The sequence below is a fragment of the Pan troglodytes genome, chromosome 4, assembly GCF_028858775.2.
Source record: "Pan troglodytes isolate AG18354 chromosome 4, NHGRI_mPanTro3-v2.0_pri, whole genome shotgun sequence".
NCBI classification, from domain to species: Eukaryota; Metazoa; Chordata; class Mammalia; order Primates; family Hominidae; genus Pan; species Pan troglodytes.
In genome coordinates this window covers 148,887,178-148,905,654 of record NC_072402.2, presented here as the reverse complement: position 1 = coordinate 148,905,654, position 18,477 = coordinate 148,887,178, and the positions used below count along the sequence as shown (strand labels likewise).

Sequence of the window (18,477 nt, the reverse complement as noted above, 5' to 3'; positions counted from 1 at the left end):
GATGTAGAGTGGTTGGCCCAACGGTAGGGGATAAAAACGGACTGTCCATCAGCTGCCCCAGGTGCATCTCTGACACACACCAGGGTCAGGTAAGAGGCACCATTTATCCCTTTGGGGAAAGGAGAAGTGACTTGCCCAAGGTCACACTTCAGCTTGGTGTCAGAGCACCTTAAAGGCCAGGTTCTTTGTGAAAAACGTTAAGCTTCTCAAGTCTGCAGAGAAAAGCTGGGTTTCCCTCCCCTACTCAAAGAGTGTCCAGAGGTAACTCAGTCCAGGGAAGTACTTCCCAACGTGGGTTTTGTGGCCCTCTGCTTCTGTAGGGATGCTACCTCCGCAAAGGAGAGGAAGGGGAAGAATTTTACTACCAAAAGTGTTTCGGAAACATTAAGAAAAGCAAAGTGAAATTCGGTAGACTCCGACCACTGAGTCTGTTACATGTACCTGTGTATTTTGAATCTCCAAGACAGGTAATGGTTATAAGAGGAAGTGAGGTAGGGTGGGAGGGAACTTTCTGGTATTCCACCCTTCTAATGAACATGTTGGGGAAATCCTGGTAAAGCCAAGCCAGTGTCTCCTGACCATCTGTATGCTCCTTTCCCCTTCTTGGGTCTCAGTTTCCTCTTCTGACAAGTGGGAGAATGATCCTTTACCCTTTCCAATGCCTAAGGCCTCTGTGGAGTTCACCTTTATCACATCTTTGCAGCCACTGCAGGGAATGGAGAGATGAACTCTTGAAGTCGCTATGTGCCAGCTCAGGCTACAAAGATGACTGGAGCGAGGTGGAGTCGGAGTATTTTAAGTTCAGGGGAACAGGGCACCCTCACTGGGTTCCACAGGGCACCCTCATTGGGTGCCACTGGCCTCCTTTTCAGGGCTACTGAAAGTGGTGATCTTACCAAATCACAGCTTGTAGAGCACCTTGTTTCCCTATCCTATACTTTTCTTAAATGGCCTCCAGCTGGGTGATAGCCCCTCATGGATCTTTCTGAGCCACTCTTTCCCTGGGACCCATACAAGATCAGCTCACTGCTCAGATGTCATTGATGGCTCCTGGGAGTCTCAAGAATGATGCTTGAGTTCCTGGGCCTACATGCTCCCCTGCATTCTCCACAGGTGGCAGTGGTGGGACAGATGAGTCTCTGGGTCTCATGTGGGTGTGACATGTTCGCCCTTATTTTTTCTCCTAGTACCACAGGTCTGGATCTTCCCCCTCCCTCTCCACAAGGCTCCTATCAAATTCCAGCTCTTCCAGGAAGTCCTCTTACAAATTCCTCAGGTCCTCCATGTTGGTAATATACCTTTTAGCACAGCTGTTCTCCAGATGTTTGAATTTCATGGGAGTAAGTTCTTTGAGAAGAAAGAAACACTGCCTCTCCAACACCACTTGGGAAGGTCTGATCTCACAGCAGATGCCAAGGAAACAGTTGCTAACGTTCATCTCCTGTTACACATACACACCCAGCCACAGAGCCTGAGCATTTGCTCCAGCACCATCTTTGGTGGCGGAGGCCAGTCTGGTCTCGGCTTGAATGTCACCTTGGAGATGACTCCCTAACCACTATATCTTAGGTAGACCCTATCGCATTGCCCTGTTTTATGCTCATTGTATCATTTGGCATTGTCTGCATGGTCACTTTTGTCCATATTTCACTTCTCCCTGCTTAGATGATAAACTTGCAGATAGCAGAAGCCATCTCTTTTAGACTCATCCTCATAACCTTAGTACCTAGTCCAGTGTCTGGCATGTGGCAAGTGCTCATTTTTGGTTAAATTAAGAAAGGAAAAAATTATGCATTCTTACGCAGTAATCTGAGAAGTTACTGTTTGAAAGATGAGAAAACTGGGGCCCAGAAAAGGGAAGTGATTTGCCCTGGGTAACTCAGAGAAGCAGCATCAGAGTTGGGACCAGAATCCAGGTTCATCAGATTCCCAGTCAAGCAGTAGCTCCATCCCACCATGATTGCTCTTGGTCCTAACTAATCCTTCACTCCCACCTCCCTGCCCCAACACTCCACCACCATGTACACACATACACACAGCCTCCATTACCCGCTGCTTACCTTCTGCCCTGAATATCCCTCGCTAAGGTCCACAGCAATCTCTGGCTCGCCCAGAACCATGCAGGTCACACTGAAGTTTTCTCCTAGTTATACTGATGTTGCTGAAGCTTGGATGGTGGGTTTTGGGGAGGAAGATGGGTCTGCCATGGTTAAGAGGGTAGAGAAGTTAGAGACAAACATGTTGACTTGGTTGTTAGAATTGTTGAATTGATGGTAGATAGAGGGATGGAGAGATGGATGAATAGAATGAATGGGCAGAATAGCTAAATGGGTAGAGGGTGAATGGTTGAGGTGGTTGAATTGATAGAGGATGTGTAGATGTATGAATTGGTAAAATGAATTAATGGAGTATGGGTAGGTGATGGAATGATTGACTGATGGAGGATTCATGCATGGAACAGTTTGACTTGATTGTGAATAGGTCAATGGATAGAAAGGCTGAGCTGGTATCAGCTGGTTCCATGGCTGATCGGCTGGCTGGACAAAACGGCTGACTACATGGAGAGTCATCGAAAGCTGATGTTGTTTAGAGCTCCATAATCCACAGAGCCGAAACCAGAGGTTCCTGAAGAAGGTATATCTCCCCATAACCTCCCCTTCCCTGCCCACCCAGAGCCCTAGACCCATGTGCAATTGATATAGACCAGCATGTACTTGGTAGAGATTTGTCTCATGCCGCCTAGGCTGGCCATTGCAGAAGAGGGAGCCAGCCAAGGAAGCCTGGGCCTGGTGGATAGTGAAGCCCTTCTTCACATCAAAGGAGATGTCTGTCTCCCACTGGGACCTCCTCAGGGGGGAGCTCCCAGTGTAGTGTCATCTGGGCCAGGGGGTTTTTAACTTGGAAGGGAAGCAAGGCTGGATGATGAGTGCGCAGCTGTACCACCTCATAGTAGTTATCTGTAGGGCCAAAGAGCTCCTCAGGGTCTGGGAATATGGGGGAAAAGATTTGTTGCTTCCCAGTGGCTCTATCACCACCCAGGAGCATGAGGTCTTTCCTGGGGACCTGAAACCTCACTATCTCTTCCCATCCCCATTCTCTATGCTCCTTCCTGTCTCATAAGGAAGGGGTCCTGGACTGCGGATGCTGAAGACAAGCCTCCTAGTTCCAGATCTGTCATTAGCTTGCTGTGTGTATTAAAGAAATCTTTCCCTCTCTGCACATGCAATCATGCACAATGCAAGGATTCAGACTGCTTGATCTTTAAGGGCCCTTCAGTGTAAAAAACGCAAAAAAGGTTATAGGACGGCCGGGCACGGTGGCTCATGCCTGTAATCCTAGCACTTTCAGTGGCCGAAGCAGGCGGATCATGAGGTCAGGAGTTTGAGACTAGCCTGGACAACATAGTGAAACCCCGTCTCTACTAAAGATACAAAAATTAGCCAGGCATGGTGGTGCGTGCCTGTAGTTCCAGCTACTTGGGAGGCTGAAGCAGGAGAATTGCTTGAACCCGGGAGGCGGAGGTTGTGACGAGCTGAGATCACGCCACTGCACTCCAGCCTAGGCAACAGAGTGAGACTCTATCTTAAAGAAAAAAAAAAGAAAAAAAGATTACAGGAAATACTGAACTTCTTGAAGTCAAAGTTTGATTCCCAATCCTACCACCTGCTAGCTGTAGGACCTTGGTTCTCAAATGTCAATTGGGAGCAATAATCCCACCCCAGCCTACTTCGTAGAACTGATAAGAAGCAAATGAGATATTGGCTATGAGCATGAGGCCCATGGGACAAAAACATTCATCAAACTCTATCAAGAGACTTTTTATTTTATTTTTTTGAGAAAGAGTCTTCTCTGTCACCCAGGCTGGAGTGCAGTGGTGCCATCTCGGCTCACTGCAAACTCTGCCTCTCAGGTTCAAGCAATTCTTGTTCCTCAGCCACCCGAGCAGCTGGGATTACAGGCGTACACCACCATGCCTAGCTAATTTTGTATTTTTAGTAGAGACGAGATTTCACCATGTTGGCCAGCCTGGTCTCGAAATCTTGACCTCAGGTGATCTGCCTGCCTCGGCCTCCCAGAGTGCTGAGATTACAGGCATAAGCCACCACGCCCGGCCTTCAAAGTACTTTTTAATACCACAATCTCAGGTCAGATTCTTGGGTGCGCTGTGATGTAACGAGCAGGAATGGTCTGAGGACCAGCTTTTTAGAGCGGTGCCATCCAATGGAACTTTATGTGTTGATGAAAATGTTCTGTATTTATGTTGCCCAATATGTAACCACTCAGCATATGTGGCTCCTGGACACTTGAAATACAGTTAGTGCAGCTGGAGAACTGAATAATGAACTTTCTTTAACTCTAATTAACTTAACTAGCCACATCTGTTTCATGGCTTCTGTATTAGGTGAAGTTGGAATCACCTGAGGTGCTTTTAAAATGACCATTTCCTGACCCCCAGACCAAGTGAATTAGAACTTGCCTTGGGGAAAAGGGGATTGGTGTCTGTGCTTTAAAGTTCTACAGGTGACCCTAATATGCAGCCAGAGTTGAGAAGCGCTGACTATGGGTTCCCACCGCTGTCTGAAGGTTGGAATCACCTGTAGGGTTTGTTGACATGGCAGGTGCCCAGACTCCACACAGTCTTAATGGGAGTGAGGCCCAGGAATCTGTGTTTTCAACAGGCTCCCAGGTGATGCTTGGTGGTAGGGGTCATGAACCTCTAGATAGGGCTGGGCGCAGTGGCTCATGCCTGTAATCCTAGCACTTTGGGAGGCCAAGGCAGGAAGATAGCTTGAGTCCAGGAGTTCAAGACCAGCCTGGGCAACATAGTGAAATCCCATCTCTACAAAAAATACAAAAATTAACTAGGTATAGTGGTATATACCTGTAGTCCCAGTTACTTGGGAGGCTGAGGTGGGAGAATCACCTGTGCCCAGGAGGTCAAGGCTGCAGTGAGCTGTGATCATGCCACTGCACTCCAGCCTAGGCAAGACCATAAGACCCAGTCTCATAAAACAAAACAAAAGCAATAACCTCTCGATTGGATAATTGTTACTGTTTTGGTTGCATTTGAGTAAGAGACATTGCTGACTATGAAGAGTCCTGTGTTTCCTCTGTTGGACAAAGCTGGACTCTGTGACTACTCAGTTCTCCATGGAACTAGCCATAGAATCTTAGAATGTCCGTGAAGGATCTTGGAGGACTAGTACACTCCCCTCATTTTACAGGTGAGTCTAAAGAGAAAGCCCAAAGAAGGTTATGTTTGGAGGACTTTCCTGGACGCAGGTTCTTGGAGACCCTGACTCCAGGGCACCTGTGAAGAAGATGAAAGTCTTTCTCTGGTAGGCCAGGCATTCAGCGCATGCGCCGTCCTGACAGTGCGGAGCCCAACAGCTATATTCCCCGGTGTCTGCGCCAGAGGAGTTCACCAGCAGCAGCTGGCTGCACTGGCTGAAGTGCTTGATTCTGAAAGACAGATGGTAGGGGCGGGACGGGCAGGCGATGGGGATGGCCCGAGACTCCTAGTGGGCAGCATTTGGTCTACTGACAGTCCTCCCTCCCATCACCAACTTTCGTCACCCACCCACCCACCCAATCTTTCCCCCTTTCTCAATGAATCTGTTAGGATTTGCATTGGCCCCACCCGTAGTTTCTGATTGGCTCGCCTAACCCTCCTTCCCTTTGACTTTGCACTTCACGAATGGAATGCCACAAGCGTCTTTGTGCTCCTCGGCACCTTCCTGATGTCTCTTGGTGCAAGCCTGCAAATGCTTTCCATGCACTTCCACCCACAAAAGAGGCAGAGTCCCAGAGCCATCTTAAGAGGCTGAAGTGAGAGAGGATAGGCGAATCTTTGGAACCCAGTTTTCTATCCCAGCCTCTGCCTGATTTCCTTCTGGACTGGCAGAGGGAAATACTGGTGGGTCAACTTTGCTTTCATTTTTGGCCTCCCTATTATGGTGTCCTTGGCAGAAGAGTGGTATCCAGCCTGCCATCCGCCACAGATAGGTCAGACAGACAGGCAGCCTCTTGCCTTTCCATTGCCACCTCTCTCCCTAGAGGCACTATTTGTGGCCCACCCCCTACCCCCATTTAAGCAGCCCAGGATTGTGGGAAGGTTGCTTCTCTCCTACTCTGTTCAATCACTATGCATCTGATGGGGCTCGCGGGCCCATCTTACTGTTTCTTTTAGGTGCCTATGGTTGTACATAACAGGATGCCCAATGTGGGTCCTGAGCCATCTTAATCCCTGTAAACTGTTGTCACTGTGCTTGTGAACTGCTGCCCAACATCCTCTGACACACTCCTAGACCCATTAAAATTTTGCCAGAGTTCTTTCACCCCATACCTCAGGCGTCCTTCGCCCCTCCTCCTCCAGATATACAGGCACCCTCCAGTGGACCACCTTCCCCGTGCAGTGCTGTTCCAGGGGCTCAAAGAGTCCCCCACCTTCGGGAATCGGCCCTTCCCTAACACCTGGGTCAGGTGGGGGGCTTGGGGTTGCAGAGGCTATAGCCTCCATGGGGGTCTTCATCTGCATGGGCTTCTGGCTCCTGTCTGCTTTGGGTTTTCTCTGGCAGGGGGCTCCTGAAAGCTGCACCTCACTGGGGCCAGCTGCTTTGGAGCCCCTCATTTTCTGAGCCTTTGGAGTTCTGCCATGCTCTGGGATTTCACCTGCAGAGAAGACAGGGTGGGTCTGGGATCACCAGCCTTCACTCACCTCAGTGGAACCTCAGAGTTCTGTCACTTTTTACATTTATTACTACCATAAATAATTCTTACTCAGAGAAAAAAATTATACAGCTGGCCAGGCGCAGTGGCTCACGCCTGTAATCCCAGCACTTTGGGAGGTCGAGGTGGGTGGATCATGAGGTCAGGAGTTCGAGACCAGCCTGGCCAACATGGTGAAACCCCGTTTCTACTAAAAATACAAAAATTAGCCGGGTGTGTTGGCTCATGCCTGTAATCCCAGCTACTTGGGAGGCTGAGGCAGGAGAATCGTTTGAACCCAGGAGGCGGAGGTTGCAGTGAGCTGAGATCCTACCACTGCATGATCTAGCCTGAGTGACAGAGAAAGACTCCATCTCAGAAAAAAATAAATAAATAAAAAATAAATTATACAGCCAAACCAAGACAAAGGATTAAATTTGCTCTGAAGCTTATCATCTAGAGATAACCACTGTTAATATTTTGAAGCATATTTTTCCAAGGCTTTTAAATGCAAATATTTTAAATATTTTGTTAAAAAATAAAATGGAAAATGTAAGACATATTGTTAATCTGCATTTTCACATAGGAATATGTTATTATCATTCTATGTCAAGAAATACATGTGCACCAACATTTTATTTTATTTTTTGAGACAGTCTCACTCTGTTGCCTAGGCTGGAGTGCAGTGGCACGATCTTGGCTCACTGCAGCCTCCGCCTCCTGTTCAAGTGAGTCTCATGCCTCAGCCTCCCAAGTAGCTGGAATTACAGGCTCATGCCACCACACCCAGCTAATTTTTGTATTTTTTGTAGAGACGGGATTTCACCAGGCTGGTCTCAAACTCCTGACCTCAAGTGGTCTGCCCACCTCAGCCTTCCAAAGTGCTGGGATTACAGGTGTGAGCCACCGCACCCTGCCTACACCAACTTTTTTTTTTTTTTTTTTTTTTTTTGAGACAGAGTTTTGCTCTGTCACCCAGGCTGGAGTGCAGTGGCACCATCTCGGCTCACTGCAACCCCTGCCTTTCAGGTTCAAATAATTCTCATGCCTCAGTCTCCCAAGTAGCTAGGACTATAGGTGTGCACTACCGCGCCCAGCTAATTTTTGTATTTTTAGTAGAAACGGGGTTTCGCCATGTTGGTCAGGCTGATCTCAAACTCCTGACCTCAGGTGATCCGCCCACCTCAGCCTCCCAAAGTGCTGGGATTACAGGCATGAGCCACCATGACTGGCCCTGCACCAACATTTTAAATGACATGCATGGTATTTTATGGTAGGGATGTATCATGATTTATTTCTTCATTGTTGAGTATTTAGGTTATTTCATATTCTTAACCGAAGTAAACAATTCTGGAATAAACATCTTGTACATGCACCTTTGAATAGATCACTTCCTTAGAATGAATTCCTTAGAAGAACTGCTGGTGGGCCCTGGAAGGGATTTTACACATTGTTTTTTCCAAGCTTGTACCAAGATTTCAAAACCTTCTAGAATATGCTACAAAAGAGGTCATTCAACGTGAGGTTAAATATGCCTAATGATAGGGAACTCAGCACTTAACAGTACCAATAGCTACCACTGGCAAAGCCTACAGTATTTCTGGAACAGTACTAGCCCCTTAAAATACATTTTCTTATTTCACTCTCTTAATGACTGCAAAGAAGGTATTCTGATTTTACAGGTGAGGCATGTGAGGCTTATAGAGACTAACTTTTCCACATTCTCTTGTACTGTGCCAAGGAGACCCAGACTCAAACCCAGGCCAGCCTAACTCCAGAGCCCATTGTAGTCCCACCTGTGGCCTTAGTGCAGAATGGATCCAACTGCTAGGAAGCCCTTTTAGATATCGACCTACTGATCTCATTTTTCTTCCTTGTGGAAGAGGAAGAAAAATTGTCTTTAACTTTTACCCACTGATCTCATTTTTCTTCCTCATGGAGGAGGAAGCAATACTGTTCCATGTGCCTCTCTGCCACCCAGCCCCAAATCATCTCTGCATACAGAGAAGGTTGCACAATTTGTGCCAAGTCCTGAAGCTCTTTCTTGTCCTTCCTAATAGTTCACAGAGGCATCCTTTTCTCTCCATCATTACTGCTAACACCATCTGTGCAAGCCCTGGTCAGATCACATCTGGACTATTATGTTAGCCCCCTGTTTGTCACCTGGCCTCTAACCTGCCTTACACACAATATCACATACATCTTTTTTTTTTTTTTTTTTTTTTTTTGAGATGGAGTTTCACTCTTGTTGCCCAGGCCAGAGTGCAATGGTGAGATCTCAGCTGACTGCAACTTCCCCATCTCTGGTTCAAGTGTTTCTCCTGCCTCAGTCTCCCGAGTAGCTGGGATTACAGGGACCCGCCACCTCGCCCGGCTAATTTTTGTATTTTTAATAGAGACAGGGTTTCACCACATTGGCCAGGCTGGTCTCAAACTTCTGGCCTCAGACAATCCGCCTGCCTTGGCCTCCCAAAGTGTTGGGATTACAGGTGTGAGCTACTGCGCCCGGCCTTTTTTTTTTTTTTTTTTTTTAAATAGAGACAGGGTCTTGCTTTTTTGTCTAGGCTGGTCTCAAACTCCTGGCCTCAAATGATCCTCCCGCCTTGGCCTCCCAAAGCACTAGGACTACAGGCATGAGCCACCATACCCAGCCCTCATCTTTGAGATAAAGAGATAAGACTAAACCCGAGGTTTTCAGGTTTAAAAACAAACCAATCGATAGGTTGATTATAGATAACAGAACAATTCCTTGAAATACTGAAAGGTCAATGTTAAAAAACAAATAATCGGGTTACTCTGATTGGAGAGGGTGGGAGCTAGAGACCTACTCATCAGCTTCTCAATCACCACCCACCCTTACTCTAAGGCAGGCAGTAAGGCAGCGGAATTCCTCAGAACATGGTTTTAAATCCTTGGACTACATGAGCTCTCAGGGCTCCTTCTCACTGCTCATGACCTATCTGTCTGAGCTCACCTCACTCCCAGCACCCCCATTCTCCAGTTCCTTCTCCTTCCAACAAACCCACCAACCCCAACCATCAGCCCTTTGCTAAACTGCTACTTTCTTACCATGAAGGTGCCTGCCCCTTTCCTTCCATATGAGGCTCCTTGAGGAGCATCCGACAGCCAAGCAGTATCTGGAAGAGGAAATCTAGGATGACAACATCCCTCTAAATCCTGTTCTGAGCACAGCCACGATTTTGCAGGGATTATTATGTCTCCAACCCCTTCCTAGAATGTCTGGAAGCTGAGACACAGAGGTGATAGCTCTCTGGGGCCTCAGCCTCTCCTGGGGATCTATCTGCTATCAAGTTCTGGGCTATAAATTCTTCAGGCCCTGCCCTCGATAAAGCCCTAAGACTGTTGATCTTTGTGAACAAAATTATAGATGCTTAGATTCAAAGAAGCTAGGAGTAAACACTTAGGATCATAGGATTATATAATCTTAGTATGATGAACTCAGGGTGTTTTCTGTTTCACTTGTTTGCTTGTTTTTTTTTTTGTTTGTTTGTTTTTTAGCGACAGGGTCTCTCTCTGTCACCCAAGCTGGAGTGCAGTAGCACAATCATAGCTCACTGCAGCCTCGAACCTCTGGGCTCAAGTGATCTTCCTGCCTCAACCTCCTGAGTAGCTAGGACTACAGGTGCACACCACCATGCCTGGCTAGACTCAGGGTATTTAAAATTAAAATAATATTGCTATTATTTATTGAGTGTTTATGTACTAGGCTGTAGGCTAAGCATTTATATACACCATTTAACTTTAAAACCACCCTGTAATTTTGAGGTTATTGTTATTCCCATTATATTCCTAAGTAAACTGAGTCTTAGAGACTCAGTCTCATTAAATCTTGTCAGTTAGTGGAGGAGCCAGAATTAGTTCCATCAGATTCCAGAGTTCCATGCTCTCCAAACCATGACATGAGTTCCAGATTGCTAGACTAAAAATGATCTTTCAGATCAGAGGGGACCGTTAGATCTGGAAAAGACCTGGAAGAGCACACAGTTCAACCTTGTCTTTGCATAGATGAAGAAGCTGAGCTCAGAGAGGTGATTTGGCCAAAGCAGCACAGTGAGCAAAGGAGCTGAGCGGGGAACTCAGCCTCCTGACATCAAGGTTCCGGTGCTCATCACCCTTCCTTCTGCTCCTGCAGGGAAATGTGATTGCACCACTGCACTCCAGCCTGGAGTGCTCCCGGGAAATGAAGAGACAGGGGCCTCAGGACACTGCAGGGGAGTAAAAAGATTTGCTGAGATGGAAGATGCCCATACCTGAAATGACCTAGATGAGCAGGCAACAGGCCAAGAAGCAGAGAACTCTGGGGTCCATGGCGGAGCAACCAGGAGCCAAGATGCAAATGTTGGTAGCAGGGAATGCAGGAGAGAGACTGTTGGGGCATGCTCAGGGAAGTGGCCAGGGACCCCTGTCCATGGGAGGGGAGGGGACCTAATTTCAAAAGCAAATCAAAGTCCTGAGTCCTGGCTTCTCAGGACTCCAAACAAAATTCCTTTCTCTGGATTCCCCCTGCCAAGGCGAATGGAGCTATTTAGAGACCTGCTCAGGAAAAAACAGTCCTGCAGCCAGGAGGAGAGGGTCCCCAAGGGCAGACAGACAGGGCTGGGCGGCAGCTGGAGGGGCCATTGAAGGTCACAGGAAGGTCATGGGGGTGCTGAAGGACAGGAAGATGAGAGGACAAAATAGGTGAGTGGGGCTAGGAAGGTGGTGAGGCTTAAACTGGCCTTAAAGCCGTGGGCCGAATCTGGCTGGTTGTCTGCTTTCGCATAGCCTGTGAGCTAAGAATGGTTTTAACATTTTTAAATAGTTGAAAAAAAATTAAAATTTGGTAACATGTGAAAATTGTATGAAATTCAGGTTTCAATGTGTGTAAATAAAGTTTTATTGGAACACAGCCACACTCATTCCTGCACGTCCCATCTATGGCTGTTTTTGCACTACAACAGCAGAATGGAAGAGTTGGGGCGGAGACAGTGCGGCCCACCAAGTCTAAAATATTCATTGTCTACATTGTTACAGAAAGTGTTTGTTGGCACTTGCGCTAAAGTATGGTATTTCTAGAAAACAATCTCACTTAAATAATACAGAAATAAAATTCACTCTCAAAAAAATACAGATAAAGTTTAAGTTCCATTTGACCAACCCATCAGCCCCCTCCCAACACACATGGCCATCCCCACTTTTCCTCAGAGGTTAGCGCCTTGGTGTGTTTCCTTTCAGACCTTTCTCTGCATTTATGTACCTATATGTGTATCTATAGAAAAATACAGTATTTTCATGAGTTCTTTTTTCTGTAAATGGCTTTATATTATATATACGTTTTTTTAAATTTGCATTTTTTTACTCAATAATGTGCTTTAGTGCCCTATACAGACCTACCTTTGTTCCCCCCGATCACCTGCCTTTTTTTTTCTTTTTGAACAGGGTTTCACCATGCTACCCAGGCTGGAGTACAGTGGTGCAATCCCAGCTCACTGCAGCCCCAATCTCCTGGGTTCAAGCAATCCTCCCACTTCAGCTTCCTGAGTATTGGGACCATAAGTGCACACCACCAGACCTGGATTTTTTTTTTTTTTTTGGAGCAACTGAGTCTCACTATGTTGCCCAGGCTGTTGCCCATGCTGGTCTCAAGCTCCTGGTCTCAACCTTCATTATTTTTTAAATGCTGCATTGTACTCTAAGGTTGAGCTTTACCACAGTTTATCCATTCCTTTGCCAAAGGAAATTTAGATTGTTTCAGTTTTTTGCTACTGGAAACAACACTGCAAAATGCAAGAACTAGCATTTCAAGGCTCAAATAGCTACATTTTCCTTCAAGAAAATGAAAGAATGCTATTCAGTCCAAACATGTCACCTGATGTATTTTCCCTCATGTGTGTTTGTGTCCTAAGTAACCACCACAGGGCAAACCTCTCCAAATGTAGCTGTAAGATTCTTGCTCTCCTGCAGAATTTTGTCTATGTCCTAACTATTGCTTGTAGCCAGTGGAAACCCTCCCAGGTTCTGGTTGAAACAGTATTCCCTCTATAAAATCAATGACCATTCTTGGAACTAGGGAGGTAGGGTAGAAAGCAGCAGAGAATGGGACGCTGGGGAGCTTGGGTTCTCGTTATCGCTTTGCTCCTTGCTGTGTGACCTTGCACAGCCTCTTCTCATTAGGCCCCAGTTTCCCGGCCTGTCCAAGGAGGGTGTCGGACGCCTAGAGTTCTGGCCTTCCAGGGCTTTACCATTCTCTTTTCAGTGACCAAGTCCACTGAAAAGGAGGGGAAGGGCTTTGAGAGGTGATTGCTTAGCTTCCAGCCTCACAGGCTTATGAATCTCAAGGAAAGTGTTGGGAGCTTGGCAGGCCACCACCTTGAACCCAAGTTCTAGCTGATGGTTTCCCAGGGCAGAGATTCCACAAAAAGAGTATCCACGTGTCCCAGATAACGCTCATGCAGGACCCGCCCAAGGCCCCGTTGTGCCCTTGAGCCCAAGGTCCTGGGTCTAGACTGTGAACTGTTGTACGCTCTCAGAGCGCCCTGTTCCTCTCCGTCCCCCAGCACTTATCATGGTTTGTAGTTTTATGGAATTTGTGTAATTGAGTCGTGAATGTCTGTCTCTGGGCTCGTAGGCTCTGAGCTCTCCAAAAGCTGGGACCAGGTCTGCTTTGCTCATGCTTTGTCCCCAGTACCTTAGCACAGCACCTGGCACTTTGTGGGCACTAGACAAATACATGCTGTGAATGAATAGCTGATGCAGCCTGGTTTCAATAGCAGAGACATGGCTCAGCCTTCTCTTCTAATCCAAGGCATCCCAAAGAGGCCAATAACGGAGGGGTAGGAAACCAAGCAGGCAGGGCACACACAGTCCAGGCAACAGTATGAAATTGGAAAGGTCACTCCCTTCTCAGGTGTCAACCTTGAGGTGGGGCAGGTGGTAGGGAGTGTTTGAAATTGAAGACCTTGGGAATAAACACTCATGGAACCTTTGAATTGTAGAATTCATTCATTCATTTAATTTTCATTCATCTAATAGTTATTATCTACTTCACCAAGCAATGGGAACGTAAAGAAGACATGCATTAACCAAAATCATATAAATAAAAATATAATTACCAATTAAGATCTGTATGAGCATGGAAAAAAACAGAATTTTAGGACAGACGATGGGAAGGGATGCGTAAAGGAACATCGAGAGGCCGAGCGCGGTGGCTCACGCCTGTAATCCTAACACTTTGGGAGGACGAGGCGGGTGGGTCGCTTGAGCTCAGGAGTTCAAGACCAGCCTGGGCAACATGGCAAAACCCCATCTCTACTAATAAATAAAGAAACAAAAATTAAATAAATAAATAAAAAGGACAGTGGAGGGCTGGGCACAGTGACTCACACCTATAATCCCAGCACTTTGTGAGGCTGAGGCAGGCAGATTATTTGAGCCCCTGAGGTCAAGACCATCCTGGGCAACATGGCAAAACCTCATCTCTACAAAAAATACAAAAATTAGTTGGGTGTGGTGGCATACGCCTATAGTCCCAGCTCCTCAGGAGGCTGAGGTAGGAGGATGGTTTGAGCCCAGGAGATGGAGGTTGATCATGCCACTGCTCTCCAGACTGGGCAACAGAATGAGACTCTGTCTCACAAAAAATGAAACAGAATAAAATAAAAATAAAAAACATTGGAGGATGAATTAAAAAGGAATTTTTGAGAAGTGCTGTTTAAGGTGAAATATGCAGTAAGAGCTAGTGAGGCAACCTCTTCCAGGCTTGGAAGAACTTTCATTCCAGGCAGAGGGAATAACTTATGCAAATGGAAGCTTTCGGTAGAATTCTGAGTGAGTTACAGAACTCTGGAATTCCAGAAAGAGGGTCTCAGAGTCATAGAATCTTGAAACAGACCCTTCAACCGGGAAATGGACTCTTAGATGGTTAGAGACTCAGAATCATCATGTATGAACACAAAAAGAATCTTAAGACATAATTCATTCTCATTCCCCTCTCTGTACATATAGAAACAAACAAAACTCAAGAGCAAGGTAATAGAACCCAGCTAGAACTAGCTCTCACCTCTTATGATGAACAGGCCAGGACTTCATCCATTAAATTAATAGTAGTAGTGATGCTTATATTTATTCTCATTATTATGTGCTAGTTGCTACTAAATGATCTGTTGTCATATCAGTGCATTCCATAGCAATCTTGCAAGGTGGATACTTTTATAATACTCATTATTATAACTAAGCTAACAGAAACTCAGACAAAAAAATAAATAAATGGTTCACAGTCACTGAGCTAGAATATGGTGGAACCAGAAGCCCAGGGCTTTTTCGTTCATTTTCTTTTAAATGTAAAGGCTGTACTGGAAAGCACTGTACTACCTTGATTTTTCTAATTCAGTTGTTTTCAGGCCTGTGCTTCTCACAGGGGCCCCTGCCATCCTACAACTCGGCCTCCCATTGCTAAGACCTCATGGTAGAAAATAATCTGTTTCATGCCACGTGGTTAGAATCTCATTTTCTCTCGTATAAAAACAATCCTCAACCCTTATAGAGGAATTCCAGACACTGAGAGAGGTCTTAAGGGGACTTTTTGTGGAGGAAGGGGGTGTTCCAGGTAGTCATTTGAACAGTATCCCTTGGAGCCCCTTCCTCTAGTGAGCTTGAAGTAAGACCTGTCTCTGGGAACATACACCCTCTTCTGATGGAAGCCAGGCAGAGCTGGAACTTGCCAGCAGGTGGCAATATTTGACCATTTCCAGCTTCCTCAGCGGGCAACTGGGAGATCTTGAACTTTCTTCTCCTATAATCAGAGAAACTACAGCCCTGACAAGGGACATGAGAAAATCTGGAATCTCGGTCCATTGTTCCAGCCCATATCACAGCATCATGCCGTCTCCTTTACAGACACCTGTAGACAGGCCACTCCACAGAGGAAGGGGCCTGGGAAGTGCCAAAAAGATGATGTCATCTTCACGTGTTTCCAACCCATGTATGCTTCCTTCCAGGGTTTGTTTCCACCTGGAAGCAAGGCTGCGTGACCCCGGCTTGCTTGCAATTCCACAGCTCCTGGATGTGTAGGTTGTTTCCCTTTTGCACTTAAAAAATACAGTGTTGCTGCTGGTGGGGGAAGGTAAACTAGTACAACCACTATGGAAAACAGTATGGAGATTCCTTAAAGAACTAAAAATAGAACTACCACTTGATCCAGCAATCCCACTATGGGTATCTACTTAGAGGAAAACAAGTCATTATATGTAAAAGACACTTGCACACACGTTTCTAGCAGCACAATTCGCAATTGCAAAAATATGGAACCAGTCTAAATGTCCATCGATCAACGAGTAAATAAAGAAAATGTGGGCCAGGAACGGTGGCTCACGCCTGTAATCCCAGCACTTTGGGAGGCCAAGGCAGGCGGATCACCTGAGGTCAGGAGTTTGAGACCAGCCTGGCCAACAGGTGAAACCCTGCCTCTAATTAAAAAATACAAAAATTAGCTGGGAGTGGTGGCAGGTGCCTGTAATCCCAGCTACTCAGAGGCTGAGGCAAGAGAATCACTTGAACCCGGGAGGCGGAGGTTGCAGTGAGCCAAGATTGTGCCACTGCACTCCAGCCTGGGCAACACAGCAAGACTCCACCTCAAAGAAAAAAAAAAGAAAATGTGGTATATATACACCGTGGAATACTACTCAGCCATAAAAAGGAATGAAATAATGGCATTCACAACAACCTGCATTGGAGTTGGAGACCATTATTCTAAGTGAAGCAACTCAGGAATGGAAAACCAAATATCATATGTTCTCACTTACAAGTGGGAGCTAAGCTATGAGGACATGAATACATAATAATGATATATAATGGACTTTGGGGACTCTGGGGTGAGTGGGGAGAGATAAAAGACTACACATTAGGTACAGTGTACACTGCTTGGGTGACAGGTGCACTAAAATCTCAGAAATTACCACTAAAGAACTTATCCATGTAATGAAAAACTACTTATTCCCCAAAAACCATTGAAATAAAAAAAATTTTAAAAATACAGTGTTGGACAGTGAAACCTCGTCTCTACGAAAAAATGAAAAAAATTAGCTGGACGTGGTGGTGCACAACTGTAGTCCCAGCTACTCCGTAGGCTGAAGCATCAGGATAGCTTGAGCCCAGGAGGTTGAGGCCAAAGTGAGCTGAGATTGTGCTACTGCTCCAGCCTGGGGGACAGAATGAGACCCTGTCTCAAAAAAAAAAAAAGAATGAAAAAAAAAAAGTTGGGCATGGTGGCTCACATTATATCAATGCTGGTGTGATCCCAGCATTTTGGGAGGCTGAGGCAGGAGGATGGCTTGAGCATAGGAGACCAGCCTAGGCAAGATGGTGACACGACATCTCTACAAAAAATACAAAAATTAGCCGGGCAGGTGGCATACACCTGTAGTCTCAGCTACTTGGGAGGCTGAGGTGAGGGGATCACCTGATCCTGGGGAGGTCAATGCTGCAGTTGAGCCATGATCACACCACTGCAGTCCAGCCTGAGTGACAGAGTGAGACCCTGTCTCCTACAACAACAATAAAACAGTGTTGGGCCTACAGCTTCCTCTGTATTTTAGATTATTTTCTTAGGATTGATTCCTGTAAGTGATGATTAGCTCAAAGAGAATGAGCAGTATATTAGTGTTTACTCCTACTTGCTGCTGTAGCTCATGAATTAAGGCCTTGGGCTCTGCAGTCAAGGGAATCTGGCTTTCAATCCTGCCTCAGTCATGTGGGCTGAATTTGGGCAAAGATCAAAAATTTCAGTTACTTTTATTGCAAATTAAGAATACAAATAGCCCTGACATTTGTACACTACAGCCCATTCTGTCTTCAAACATTGCTGCAGGAATTCTCCCTTCTCTCTCCTCCATCAATTTTTTTACCTTCTATATGATAACTCCCACCAGCATACAAATATGCTGTTATGTCTTCAATCTTTAAAAAAATCAAACAAAAGCCCTTCTCTTGACACCAATTCCCTTGCCAGACACTGCCTCATTCCCTTGCTGGCCTTCGCAGCAAAACTCCCAGAATAAGTAGTTTAGGCTTTTTGTCTTACACTGTTCCCATCAGGCCTTTACCCCCAACATTCTGCAATTCACAGCAAGAGATAAGTTGGCTTTCACATTGCTAAACCCAATGATAGATTTGTAGACCTTGTCCTACTTTACCTAAAAGCAGCATTTGACACACCTGATCACTCCCTTATTTTTCACTTTGCTGCCACATTCTCCTGGGGTAGTTTCCTCCCATCTTACTACAATCTCCTTCCCAGTCACCTTTGCTGAATTCTTTTCTTCTCCCCAACTCTTTTATTTTATTTTATTTTATTTTTTGAGAGTCTCACTCTCTCAGGCTGGAGTGCAATGGTGCCATCTCAGCTCACTGCAATCTCCACCTCCTGGGAGTGATTCTCCTGCCTCAGCCTCCCAAGTAGCTGGGATTACAGCATGCACCACCACGCCCAGCTAACTTTTCGTATTTTTAGTAGAGATGGGGTTTAACTATGTTGGTCAGGCTGGTCTTGAACTCCTAGCCTCAAGTGATCCACCCACCTCAGCCTCCCAAAGTGCTGGAATTACAGGCATGAGCCACCGGGTCCGGCCTCTCCCCAAATGGTAACATAAGAGTGTCTCAGACTCGGTCCTTAGCATCGTGGGTGATCAGCAACTATTTGGGGCTGGCGGTACAGGCAGTAAGAAGAATTTACCAAGGCAGTTGTAGGTAAAGAAAGGCAGATTTATCAGAGAA

At 46.1% G+C, this 18,477-nt stretch overlaps 1 long non-coding RNA gene across 1 annotated transcript; it reads left to right on the top strand.

Annotated features, from left to right (window-relative positions):
* Positions 1-320: 320 nt before the first annotated feature.
* Positions 321-2,634, top strand: LOC134809989 (uncharacterized). Its single transcript, XR_010157042.1, has 3 exons — positions 321-467; positions 1,188-1,289; positions 2,482-2,634. It is a non-coding gene; the product is annotated as an uncharacterized LOC134809989 (long non-coding RNA).
* The last annotated feature ends 15,843 nt before the right edge of the window (positions 2,635-18,477 follow it).